General features: G+C 36.1%; 1 protein-coding gene across 1 annotated transcript in view; it reads left to right on the forward strand.

Moving 5' to 3' along the window:
* Positions 1 to 13,131, forward strand: part of SMYD3 (SET and MYND domain containing 3) — an 834,473-nt gene that overhangs the window by 611,282 nt on the left and 210,060 nt on the right. The gene's annotated exons all lie outside the window — the stretch shown is intronic.

Consider the following 13,131-nt stretch of genomic DNA (forward strand, 5'->3'; position numbering starts at 1 on the left):
CTTCGACATTGGGGTCTCCCAGACCCCATAGCCCTGGCACTGCTTCTTATGGAAGCTTATGCTTTTGGGTTTCAAGTCCTCCAAGGTTGAGTCTTTTTCTATTCTTGTCTGTCTCCAGTTTGCCCTTTCAGATTGCCCTCTGAAAAACTAAAAAATAATCATTTATTTTTTATTTTTTAGCTTTTTACTTTCTGCTAGAACAGAGTGGTGACTTCTAAGTTCTTCACAAGCTTGACTTGAAATCAGAAGTCTCATCCAGTTTGTAGTTTAGGACCAGGAGCATTTTCATTTCCCCGAACATAATGCTAGTAGAAGAAACTGGTTGACAATCTAGTGGTTTCTGGTTTCATAAAGTTTTATAAGGAGGGACTTCAAGCTTTATACAAAAAAGTTTCCTTGACCCATCTATTCAAGTAAAATCCTTAAATTCTGGCATGATCTGGCATAGCCTTTTGGTTTTTGTTTTGTATTGAAATGCTATACCAAAAGTAAGCCCAAGAGAAGCATTATCATATATTCTTTGTTACTGCTATTTTTTTCCTTCATGGATGTTTCTAGAAGCATAGTGAAAGAGAGGCATGATTAGGGTTTGCAGCAGTTGAAGTCCATGATTTTTTGGCCCTGGTTTGTTTGTTTGTTTGTTTTAGTGTTCATATGAATAGCATGGAAGGTTCTGTTTCTTTTTCTTTTTCACCTCATCTGACTGACATGTTGATAGGAGGTTGGTCAGGCTACCTGACAAGTGTGCCAAACACCATATGGCTTGACTAGAAAGGAATTTTATAATTTAAATAACTATATGAATATCCCTGTAGAATGTCTTCCATCACAGAGGCAATGGACTCTGGATGTTTATAGCCCTTCCCCTTGTTTCACAATTCTGGAGCAACATTAGCATAATTGTATTTCTGACAATATCAAGGCACTTTCATTTGTTCTTGTAAGGGAAACTTGTAAGTTAACTGAAAAGACTTGAAACTCTCAGAAATCAAGACACTTGTTGAATATCATAAGCACAATGATTCTACAGAGCAATAACTGAAGCTTATTATAATAATAACTGCAGCTTTTGGAATATACTACAAAAACTAATTTTAAACACTTTCCTTCTAACACCAACTTTTTAAAACAGTTCATTATTGGAAAATGTTACATGTAAGAGTAGATTTATAAAAAAAAAACTTTGTGAGAGGCTATGTAGTATGGTAGACAATTTGGCGGAGAGACTGAAGTCAAGCTGTTTTGGTACCTTGAGATGTAGTTGCCTCATCTATAAAGTGAGAGTAGTCATTGTGCCTTTCTCACAGGATTGCTTTGAAGGTCAACTCAAAGAGTCTTCAACCATTGTAAACACTCTTTATCTTTCTTTTATTTTGTTTATTTTAAAATGTCTTTTATGGAGCATCCATCATAGACTTTCCTAGTTTAAGTATAAAGTTATAGCTTTGAACAAAACACAGTATGAAAACCACTGGAATGGACTATCCATTTTATTTATTTATTTTTAAAATTTATTTAAAGAAAATACATTACATAGTTGATCATAATACATTTGTTACTACCAGATAAGTGAAAGTCAAGTTACTGAAAAGAAGAAAGAAAAAGTAAAAAAGGAAGAGAAGAAAGGTTTGTTTTTGACTCTGTGGCCCAAGAAGGAAGTTTTTTTAAGTAAAGAAAGAAAAAAGAAACAGTAGAATGGCAAGCACATTTTGAAAATTATTGTATTCAATGAAGTCAATACAACGGTAGAAGGCTTAGTACGTAAGCTCTTCTTGTTAGCTGTCCATTCTGATATCAGCCCAAAAACCTGTGTACCTGGAACTTGGTTATATTTGTGTCCTCAAAGGTAATTGTAGAAGGTCAGTGATGAGGCAGGGCCATCAGGAAAACAGTGACTCTTGGTGATGGAGCAAGCAGGCATGGCTTTGGTAGGGTGGGGGTTTGGTCTGCCCCCTCCTCCCAAGATGGCCAGCTTTCTGCTGTATGGACTGGTGTACCCAGGATCTTTCACAACTCAGTTTATATTTCTGTTTGAGAAAAGAGTCTATGGAGCTGCCCTGGGGACTATCCATTTTAACATCTTTTTTTTTTTTTTTTTTTTTTTTTTTGGTTTTTGGGCCACACCCGGTAACGCTCAGGGGTTACTCCTGGCTATGCGCTCAGAAGTCGCTCCTGGCTTGGGGGACCATATGGGACGCCGGGGGATCGAACCGCGGTCCGTCTCCTAGGCTAGCGCAGGTAAGGCAGGCACCTTACCTCCAGCGCCACCGCCCGGCCCCCCATTTTAACATCTAAGACATCATTTAGAGTTGGAATTGAAGTAAGTTAAAGTTATATGATTTAGTTTAAATGTTTTGTTACTGACATAAACTCTTCCAAAAATATCTGGTGTGGGAGGAGGATGATTTCTGTATTTGAGGATCCAGTTTGAAGAGATATTAGTGATTTGTCTGATTTTCCAGTCTCAATCATATTGAATGTTCACAGTTGGATGCTGTCCTTTGCATCTTTTGTAGGCTGATATTTAGCAATAAAGGACAAGAAGGAAAATTTGATTATTAGTTCTGACAAAAAATGCATTTTCTAAAGACTCATTTCCTTGGAAAAATTAAATTTTATTCCAGATATATTTTCTTAGCAATCTGATGTGAGTCAAGTGGAAAGTTCAAGAAAGTCATTTGGTTGATAATTATGAATGAAAAGTCAAGGTTGAGCCTGTTTTATATCAGTTTTTCTTTTTTTGTTTTTGTTTTTATTTTTTTGGGCCACACCCGTTTGATGCTCAGGGGTTACACCTGACTAAGTGCTCAGAAATTTCCCCTGGCTTGGAGGGACCATATGGGATGCTGAGGGATAAAACTGTGGTCCTTCCTTGGCTAGCGCTTGCAAGGCAAGCTTACCTTTAGCACCACCTCTCCAGCCCCATATCAGTTTTTCAAGAAGAATGATCATGTGCATATCTGCTGAGAGGGTAGAAGAGAAACTTTTTGTTGTATTCTCTAAGAGGGAATGAAGAGCAGATAATGAACAATTTTAATATTAATTTTAATTAAAAATTTTAAAATTACTTTCAGTTATTTTCAGATAGCAACAAATATTTAAATGTTATCAAATTAAATCTTTCTTCAGTGATTTTCAAAGATATGAAATTTAACAGAATGAGTTTATTTGGGGGAAATTACATATAAATGTGTATGTGTGTATATGTATATATATATAATGTTGCCTCTTAAGGGGCTAAATGCTATATTTATAAAATATGAATTTCTGGGCCTGGAGAGATAGCACAGCAGCAGCGTTTGCCTTGCAAGCAGCCGATCCAGGACCAAAGGTGGTTGGTTCGAATCCCGGTGTCCCATATGGTCCCCCGTGCCTGCCAGGAGCTATTTCTGAGCAGACAGCCAGGAGTAACCCCTGAGCACTGCCGAGTGTGGCCCAAAAACCAAAAAAAAAATATATATATATATATATATGAATTTCTAAATATAAAAATGCCATATAGTATATAATTGTCACTTTCTCTTTCTCCCTGAAAAATGTGAAGTTATATTGAAAAACTTGAGTGGTCCAGATAGGTACTTATTATTTAAATTCAGGATTGGAGTAGCCATAAAGGGTAATGTATAAAGGTATTTGGACTCTTCTATTTCCTCATTCACTTCTGTCACAAACACTATTAGTTGGTTTTTATGTCAGTATCATTTTCAGGCAGCAAAACTATTTTTGTGTTTCACACTTTTTTTCTCATTGAGGTCATCAACCTTACAACAAGAAGCATTGAAATATATTTCTCAATAATATTATAAATGAGTCTATGCCATGATCCTTCAGCATCAAGCAGAGTCCAAACATGGAAGTGTTACGTCTACGAATGTGGTGTCTACTCTAAAGTAGATTACATTTTGTCAGCCAGTGCTCCTTTTCCTTTGAACTTGGATTTCTCCTGCACTATTTTTGGCTTATTAATTTATCCCTAGGAATTCTCTGTATTTATTGTTCTTCAAGAAAACAATATGGATTTTTTCTATTTTTAACAATTATTGTAAGAATCACAAATGACAGTGCTTAGGGGAAACCAGGGACCCACCTGGTACTTGGGAACTACCCAGTAGTTCTGGGGTGGGGATGCAATGTCAGGATTGAACTAAGATCCATGTACATACTACACATATGCTATATCATGTGAGCTATCTCCTTGACTCTAAGCATGGCTCTGTTTCTCTATGAATATTTATCTCATTATTTAGAGAAAGAAACCACCAGAAAGCAAAGAAAAAGTTGATAGGAGGTAGCTGGCAAAAGTTGTTAGGCTTTAGTATGAAACAGTAGATTATGGTAAAACAAATACATTTTTTCTTAGATTCACAGTAATTTTTTCTTAGATTTACAGACAGCTAAGAAATGTCTGTACACCTTTATGTACAGTACACCTTTAATTGCTGTACTTTCACTCCTTAGTTTATAAATGGGGAAATTGAGATTGAATTATTATTTCTCCAAAGTCACACAATAAAATCAGGAATAGAACCTAGTTTTCTAACTCCTTTATTAATGCTTTGTTATTGCACCCTGCAAACTTTGGAAATGTTGGATTATCTTGTGCAGAAAACTGATCAAAACCCATAAAACATAAGAGCTATAATGAATATTTTACTTCACTCAGTACCATTCCTCTAGGAGTTCTTCATCACGTATGAGAGGTTATTATGGGGCCCAGCTTATGAGCTAGAAAACTCGGGTTTTAAGACTTTCCTATAGTAATTCCTAGTATACTACCCTATGATTTCTGCCCAGTTTCTCCAGTTTTCTTTGGCACTCCTGAGAGCTGATGATATCTCTATTATTGTGCTATATTCTAGAGATATGAAGTGAAAATGGATGCAGTTTCTCTTTTCCAAGCATAACTGTATAGTATTGTAAGAAAAGCAGACAAGTAACTGAAAAATCATGGGTCAATAGAATAAAAACTTAAACTGAATTTTGTTGACCCACTAACCCCTCCCAGAAGTGATCCCTGAGCACTGAGAATAAGCCCTGACTATCACTATGTGAAGCCTCAAAAAACAAACAAAAAAATGTTGAAAGTAAATAAATAAAATTGAACTTGGTATTTTTGTGGGTGGGGTTGTTGAGGTAGGGGTATCCATACATAGTGGTTGCCCTGGGATTACTCCCATCTCTGTGATCATTTCTGGCAATATTCAGGGAATTGAACTACTGTGCATTGAACCTGGGTTTCCATACAAACCTGTGCTTCAGTCTATTTTACTCTCTCTGGCCTGTTTTTTGTTTGTTTGTTTGTTCTGTTTTGTTTTGTTTTATTTTCATTTTGTTTTTAAATCACTCTTCTTTTTTCCTTTTGGATCATACCTGGCAGTCTTTGGGGGGCATTGCAGAGACTTCTGCTCACCCAACATGTGCTCCAGTTAACTTTGAAGTAGGAGATACATTGATGAAAAACAGGAGAAAGAGCTAGTAGAAAGGTAAAGAATAATGTTCTGCATGACTAAAGAAGGAGCATTGATGGTTTGTAAGGGGTGCAAGGTTAAGAAGGAATGCAGGGCTGGAGAGATTGTAGAACAGGTAGGACATTTACCTTGCATGCCAGATTAGTTTCAATCCCCAGCACCATATCTATAGTCCTCTGAGTTTTGGCAGGAGTGATCCCTGAGTGTAGAGCTAGGAGTAAGACCTGAGCACCACCAGGTTTGGCCCCCCCAAACACTAAAAATATAGGAATGAGACAGGTGGTATACATAATGACTGAAACCAAACTATGAATATTCTGTAAGTATGGTATCTAAATAAATAAATTATATAAATGAATATGTAATATATAATATTCTATATATGAATGAGTGACCCAGATTGTGAGGAGCCTTGTGGATAAGCAATCTGTATCACATATAATTGAATGCTTTTTTTGTTTGTTTGTTTTGTTTTTTTGGGTCACACCTGGGAGCGCTTAGGGGCCACTCCTGGCTCCACACTCAGAAATCACCCCTGGCAGGTTCGGGGGACCATACAGGATGCTGGAATTCAAACCAATGTCCTTCTGTATGAAAGGCAAACACCTTACCTCCATGCTATCTCTCCAGCCCGTATGGCTCTGTTCTTAACTTAACTTACTCTATTTGTCAATTTGAGGATCAGAGAAACTTGGGTCCAAATACTGATACTACTGTGAATTCTCTTTGGACTTTTGTTTCTTCATTTGTAAAATGAATTGGGATATTAGCATCTCCTAAGTTGTAGAAATTTTAAAATAGGTGTAATAATAATTCCAATAATCCTGCATTTTATAACTAATTTTAAGATGTAGTTTTTCTTAATTTATTAAAGTCTTTAAGTAATTACTTCAAAAAGTCTGTATCTCATATGTTACAAATAATAATAACATTAGTCTGGCAATTTCATGTAAGGATCCAGCTGTTTGTACTAACCTCAAACTTCAACACTTTGTTGTTGTTGCTGTTGTTTTGTGTCTTTTTTTATATTTTTGTTTTTTTTTTGTTTTGGGTTTTGGTTTTTGGGTCATACCCAGTGGCTATGTGCTCAGAAATTGCTCCTGGCTAGGGCCACCATATGGGACACCGGGAATAAAACCAGGTTCGTCCTGGATCTGCCACGTGCAAAGCAAACATCACACAATCACACTGGCCCCAAATTCAACACTTTGTACTGAAATTAATTCTCTCACTATTTTCTTTTTTTTAGTTTGTTTATTTATTGATTAATTGATTGATTTTTGAGCCACACCCGGAGATGTTCAGGGGTTACTTCTGGCTCTATGCTCAGAAATTGCTCCTGCCAAGCTCAGGGGTCCCCTGGCATATGATATGCCAGGAATCGAACCAGGTCCATCTCAAGTAAGCCGTAAGCCTTACCACTTTGCTATCTCTCTGGCCCCCACCCTCGCTACTTTCTAAAACTTGAGACAGTCATTCAAAAATTAAGTTAGGAAATTTTGAGATATCTTGCTTTTTCTTGAGGCTAGGAGAATGAAGGAATGAGGTCACTTGGAAGATAAAGAAATAGATGAAAATGTCAGAGAAGTTATTACATTTGATTGTATACAGCAGAGTCAGACTTGTTATGACAGATATATTCTGTTTGATGAAGGAGTTGAAATCTACTAAAATATCAAAACAATATATCTGGATAGAGGCTTTACATTTACTAAAACACATATGAGGAATATAGAACAATCCTAGGAACAATCCAGAATATAAAAAGAAATAGTTGAATTATTTTGCAGTGAAATGATTGCTTATATTAGAAAGGGCAAGTCATATTAGGAGAAAAGTTGAAGAACTAGCCACTCACATTATTTTCAAGGGTATATTCACCAAGAATTGGAGGAAAACTTTATAATAGGAGATAAGTATAGTGAAAGGGATAGGGGTATAAGGGATATTAATTAGGAAATATAAATTTAGAGAGCCTAATATGTAATTTTATATGTATGTCTGATGTGTCAGAATATGATTTCTGTCATCCTTCCTTCCCTTTTCTGTCCTTTCTTCTTTCCTTCTTTCTTCTATTGTTTGTTTTGATGAATAAATCTTATATTTTACTATGGATATGATAAAATCAAGTGGGATGAACTTCTGTCAATACCACTCAATGTCGTGGAAAAAATGTTAACTGTTGACAGTCTCCTCTTTTGGGGGTTTAATTATTTGCATTGTTTTCGCTATCATTTTTTGAAAGTAATTGATTTCTATTTCAGATAAACACATACTCATTTGGTTTCCTCTAATTTGTCTTCCCTGAATCTTCACTGGTAGAGTTATCCTGAGGATTTGTTTCTATTTCAGTAAAATGAGAAATAGACAAATAGCATGCCATGATGGTGATCATTTTTCTAGTGGATTGTCTCTGCTGAAGAACTGACATCAAATATGTTAAATAGATAATAAGCAGGATAACTCAGCTACCTTAAAGTGCTCAAATGGTGACATAGTGAGAGACAAATCATTGTCTCAACAGAATGTAATTATCATTGGATTACTTAAACTTGATGGTAGAAGAGAAGGGAAATAAAAAAAAAATTAGTTTCACCATTTCCCCCTAAAGCCTTTCATACTCAAGCCAACTCATATTCAGTGGAGAGGAGTTGCAAAGAAGAAAAGAAGGAAGCAGAAGGGAGAGGGTTTCTGAGAAAAAAAAAAAGAATAGAATATTTGAACTGATGCTTTGTGAGGACTCAGCAGTAATCAAGTAGAAGTAGTAGTACTGTCAAAAATAACACTTTGGGGCCAGAGAGATGGGGTTTGGAGGGCAAACGTACAGGGACTATAGCACTATTCATAATAGTTAACTCTATAGGACAACACTTTGACAACATAATAGTCAATACTTTTGGACACTTGAAACAATACGAATATCCAGGAAAGGTGAATGGCATATATACAGAATTGTATACTTATTGGCTATAAAAGAAAAAAAACCAACCATGCAATTTGCTACTAAAAGGATGGGACTGAATTAAGTTCATGCTGAATTAAGGTGTTTCTGATATGTGGGATATAAATAAAAATAGTATGGGTATAGTAATGGTCAGAGACAATTGAATATGAGAACAATTTTATAGAACTAATGCGGCTTTCTGGGGACCCCGGCCAGCAGGGTGAAGGGGATGAATGCCGCAACTTATTCGTGGGTTCACTGAAGCCGACCCGATCCGAAATATCTATGGGAAAAATCTGTAGAGGTTAGAAAGAAGGCCTAAGTCTTTTATCTGATCAAAGGCAATTTATTAAGCAGGCAAGCACTTATATATATTTTTTACACAAGGGGAAGTATGTCTCAAAAACTATTGGTCATTTCAAACCATCTCTTATCCAATTATATTCCAAGCATAGGCACATAACCAAAAATGAGTAAAGGTACTAAACATTAAACTTATGGGGCATACAAGCATTGGTCAATTCAAACAAGCTTTTCACCAATTATATGCTTACTACAGGTATTTGGCCAAAAAGGGAAAAAGGATAGAGTGTGCCTTGTTAAGCACAGCCCAAAGGAGGTGGGAAAGGAAAAAAGGGGGAGGCATGACTCAATGACTGAATGACTGATCCTAGTAACCTTTAGCTTGACCGGAACCAGAGACATATAAGGAAATATTATCTTGTCTTCTGGTCTCATGGCCCTGTGGTTAGTACAAGGGGCTATGTTATAGTAAGATTTCCTATTTGCTCATGGGCTAGGAACCTGCCGGCAGTCACGTATGCAGCTCAGTGGAACTATCCACAGAGATAGAGGCTAAGGTTGATAGCATCCATATTTGTGCAGGCTAGAGCAGTCTCCCACAAACTAAGTTTACCAAGGATGGAGGCAGGGGCTGGGACTAGAGGTTGGTGGGAAGAGACATTGAGACCATGGTGGAGGTTGTGGAAACTCTGGTGGAGGGTGTGTTATTGTGACATTATATGCCTGGAACCCAATTATTAGCAGTATTGTAAGATGTAGTGCCCAAACTTTCTTAAAGATTGATAAATATAAAATAAATAAAAAGTGCAGAGGTTAAGGTCTTTGCCTTGCATCAAGTGACCTTGATTCAATCCCTGGAACCTTATGTATCATCAAGCACCATTGAATATGTCCCAAACCCATACATCCAACAATGATAATTACACTCTGCCTGGTCTATAGTAGGCAATCTCATACTACAGTGTCTATTTGTCCAATAGCTGTCTCAACTCAGATGACCTAAGAATTTGTCCATAAATGTTCAAGTTTGAGGGGTTGGCTTGTCCTTATGGATGAATACCTCAGATATTTATTGAGCATCACAAAAATCTATACTTGGAGAAAAAAGAATGATTTACTGGATACCTTTTTCCTTCAAGCTCATTTATCTTATCTATTCAAAATATATTTGTGGAATGCTTATTATGAGCAAGACACTAGTATGTGCCTTCTAGAGCTCAGTTGCAAAAAGTTCTCTTAAGTAGTGAAATGAATGAATTAATGCTAATTGTATCAACATATGTGAGTCTTAGAAACATAATGTTGAGGAAACAAACAAAAACAAGCAAGTTGCAAAATAATAAAAGCAGCATGATTTCATTCGTAAGGAACTAAAAGCTTGCAAAACTAAACAATATGTTATTCAGAAATGTAAGCATAAGGGATGGTTCTATTATAAAAACAAAGAATAAGAAGCACAAAATTAAGATAGTGATTATCTCTAGAAGGTGGAGAAGAAAGGAAATGGGAAGGAGCACAAAGGATATTACATTGTTTTATCAGTATTCCAATATGTGGCAATTTCTCCTGGTGAGTTCCAAGATAAGTGAAACTTGGACACTCATTATAAATATAATCATACACATCTATATATTCAATGAATGCACTTATATAGTTATGTTTATATTAAAATATATTGTAGTCTCTTATTGAAAATCATTTTAAAAAAAGGGCTAGGATTAGAAATCATGATTCAGTTGCTGAGAATTTAGTGATAGAGACTGACTTCCCATGCATAGCTGCATTTGAAAGTGAGCTGTTGGAAATTTTGTAGTTAATAAAGAATAAAGTACTGCAAGGTCAGGGAGAAATAAAATTAACAGCACATAAAAAGGCTTCTGCCTGGATTTTTAAGGATGAATGAAATTATGAGCGATATAGCAATTAAGATATTTCTTTAAAAGAAGAAACCCTTTAAATAATGTGTTTATGACATGACTGAGGAAGGTGATTGAAGCTAGAATTGCTAAAAACAGTGTGTGTGTTGGGTACAGTGGAAAAGTAGAGTGAGGACAATTTATGGTTAACTTAATAGCATGATGAGGAATTTTGTCTTTGACTGGAAGATAGTGCAGAAGTTAGGACCCATCTCTTATATCCAGTCATTGAACCACAGACACAATGGCCAAGAATCACTATGAGAGACTCCTAGATTCCTTGACTCCCATCTCTCCAGCAAAAAGTTTTTATTTTGAAATCACCAGGACTACCGTAGATCTTTTCTTTCACCCCTCACCTCCCCTTCTGTCCACTTTCCTCCCCTCCCCTTCTATTCTCTGTCTTCCTCTCTTTTTTCCTCCCCTCTTATCCCCCTTCCTTTTTTGCAGTGCCTGCAGATAACTGATCTATATCCCTGGCTCAGAAACTATCATTTTCTTTATCTTACCTTTTTGCCTTAATTTCATACTGGCACCTATATATGTTCTATTTTGATATGCATCTTTGATCTCAATAATTGTAATGTAGCAGACAACTCCCTAAATTAACTGCATTTATCCAACATCCTTAGACCATTTGTCCGGGAGGAGAGTAGCAATCTTTGAGCTCTACAATTATTTCAATGAGGGCAAAGGATATATACACAAACATACTTTTCCTCGGGACATGGATACATGCTTGTGATTTAATTATATCAACATGGTAAGATATAAAAGTGCCTGATATAGGGCCAGAGAGAAGTACAGCAGGTAAAGAGATAGTCCACCCTACATATGCATAACCTGGCTTTGATCCCCAGAATCCCATTTGCACTTCCCCGGTGCCAAGAGTAATTTCTGAGTGCAGAGCTAGAGTGAGCCTTGAGCATCCCTAGATGTGCCCCCCACCCAACAAAAGTGCCTGCTTTAGCGCTGACCTGGATTCAATACCTGGTACCACATAAAATCCCCTGAGCCTGTGAGAAGTAATTCTTGAATGCAGAGCTAGGAATAAATCCTGAGAACTACAGAGTCAAAATCAAAACCAAAACAATCACAACAAAAAGTGTTTGGTTTACTATAGGTTATTCCAAAGTTGGAGAGAGTGCCATTAGGGTGCTGGATCTAGGGGACATAGTTGGTTGTGGCCTCAGGTAGCAATTTGTTTGTTCTCTTAAAAAAAGGTAGAATTTCAGGTGGTGCCTTTGTCATTTTTTTTTCCTGCAAAGGGAACTGTGGGCCAAATATATTTAGGAACATGTTAATGTTTCTTCACTTAAAAGCTTGGAGTCACACCCTGCTGTGCTTAGCACTTACTCTTGGCTCTGTACACAGGGATGGTGGAAGGACCCAGGTATAGGGAATAGAAATAGGACCTGTGTCTGTCACATGTAAGGTAAGCACCCTACCCACTGTGTTATCTCTTTGATCCCCATTATGAAGTCTCAATCTATTAGCTACTTTTAAAACAAAGTTTACCTATTCTTGTCAAATTTTTTTTAAAGTCTACAATAAAGGATTTTCCCAGTTATTTTTAAACATCTTTCTGAAGTTCTATTACTCTTTAGTGGAAACAGTTTACCAAACATATTCTTTTTTTTTATATTACACAAATATAACATTATTATTTTATTTGCATTCATAGGATATTTTAAAGAAAAATAACTTTTACAAAGAACCATTGCCACATCATCACTTTATTTAACAAAATAAAATCAGAGAAAGTAGAGCTAAATTGCAACTGAAAAGATTTGGATTAAAGTATAAAAAAAAGTTTCATAACTTTTAATAAAGAGGGTCCATCTTTAAGTTTTAGGGACTAGTAAGAAGGAAAGACTGTAAGTCTTGTAAATGTTCATACCTTGTTGTATGACAGAAATAGAGGCCAAATCATTTAAAAAAATTTCCTTGAACACATCCAGTTTCTGATATGTAAAATGTTTTTCCCATCCTTGCCCCTCAACCTAGTTATAGCTATAGTTAATCACCCCTTCTCAGCGTTACCCCTCTATTGGGTACATAATTCTTACTCACTTATTATACTTACTTGTATTTGTACCAAACATATTCTAATCTTATGTGGTGTTGAAATACTTGACTTTATTTGTTGTTTGTAACAGTGTGTTTAAATAATGGTAAAACTGAGAAAAGTATGAGTCGGATTTTTGTCCAAACCAAATTGTACTTAAAAGCTACATTTTTTGAGATTTGCTTCCTTGACATCTCTCCAGAGTAGTATCGTGAAAATATTTTTGCTTAATTTAAGGCTCTTACATCTTTCAAGTTTTGTTATGAATGTGTGATAATTTTAAATCCAGAAGAAAAATTTTTTTCTTCTAACTTTGTTTCTTTTCTTGAAACACTGAATCGGGCTTAATGACTGAAGCAGCCAATCTAGAATTCCTCTTTGGGGAAATAACACTTTACTCGAGGGTGTTTATTTTTTAACTTTCAGGGGTGT

This window comes from Suncus etruscus, chromosome 7, assembly GCF_024139225.1.
Source record: "Suncus etruscus isolate mSunEtr1 chromosome 7, mSunEtr1.pri.cur, whole genome shotgun sequence".
Classification (NCBI taxonomy): domain Eukaryota; kingdom Metazoa; phylum Chordata; class Mammalia; order Eulipotyphla; family Soricidae; genus Suncus; species Suncus etruscus.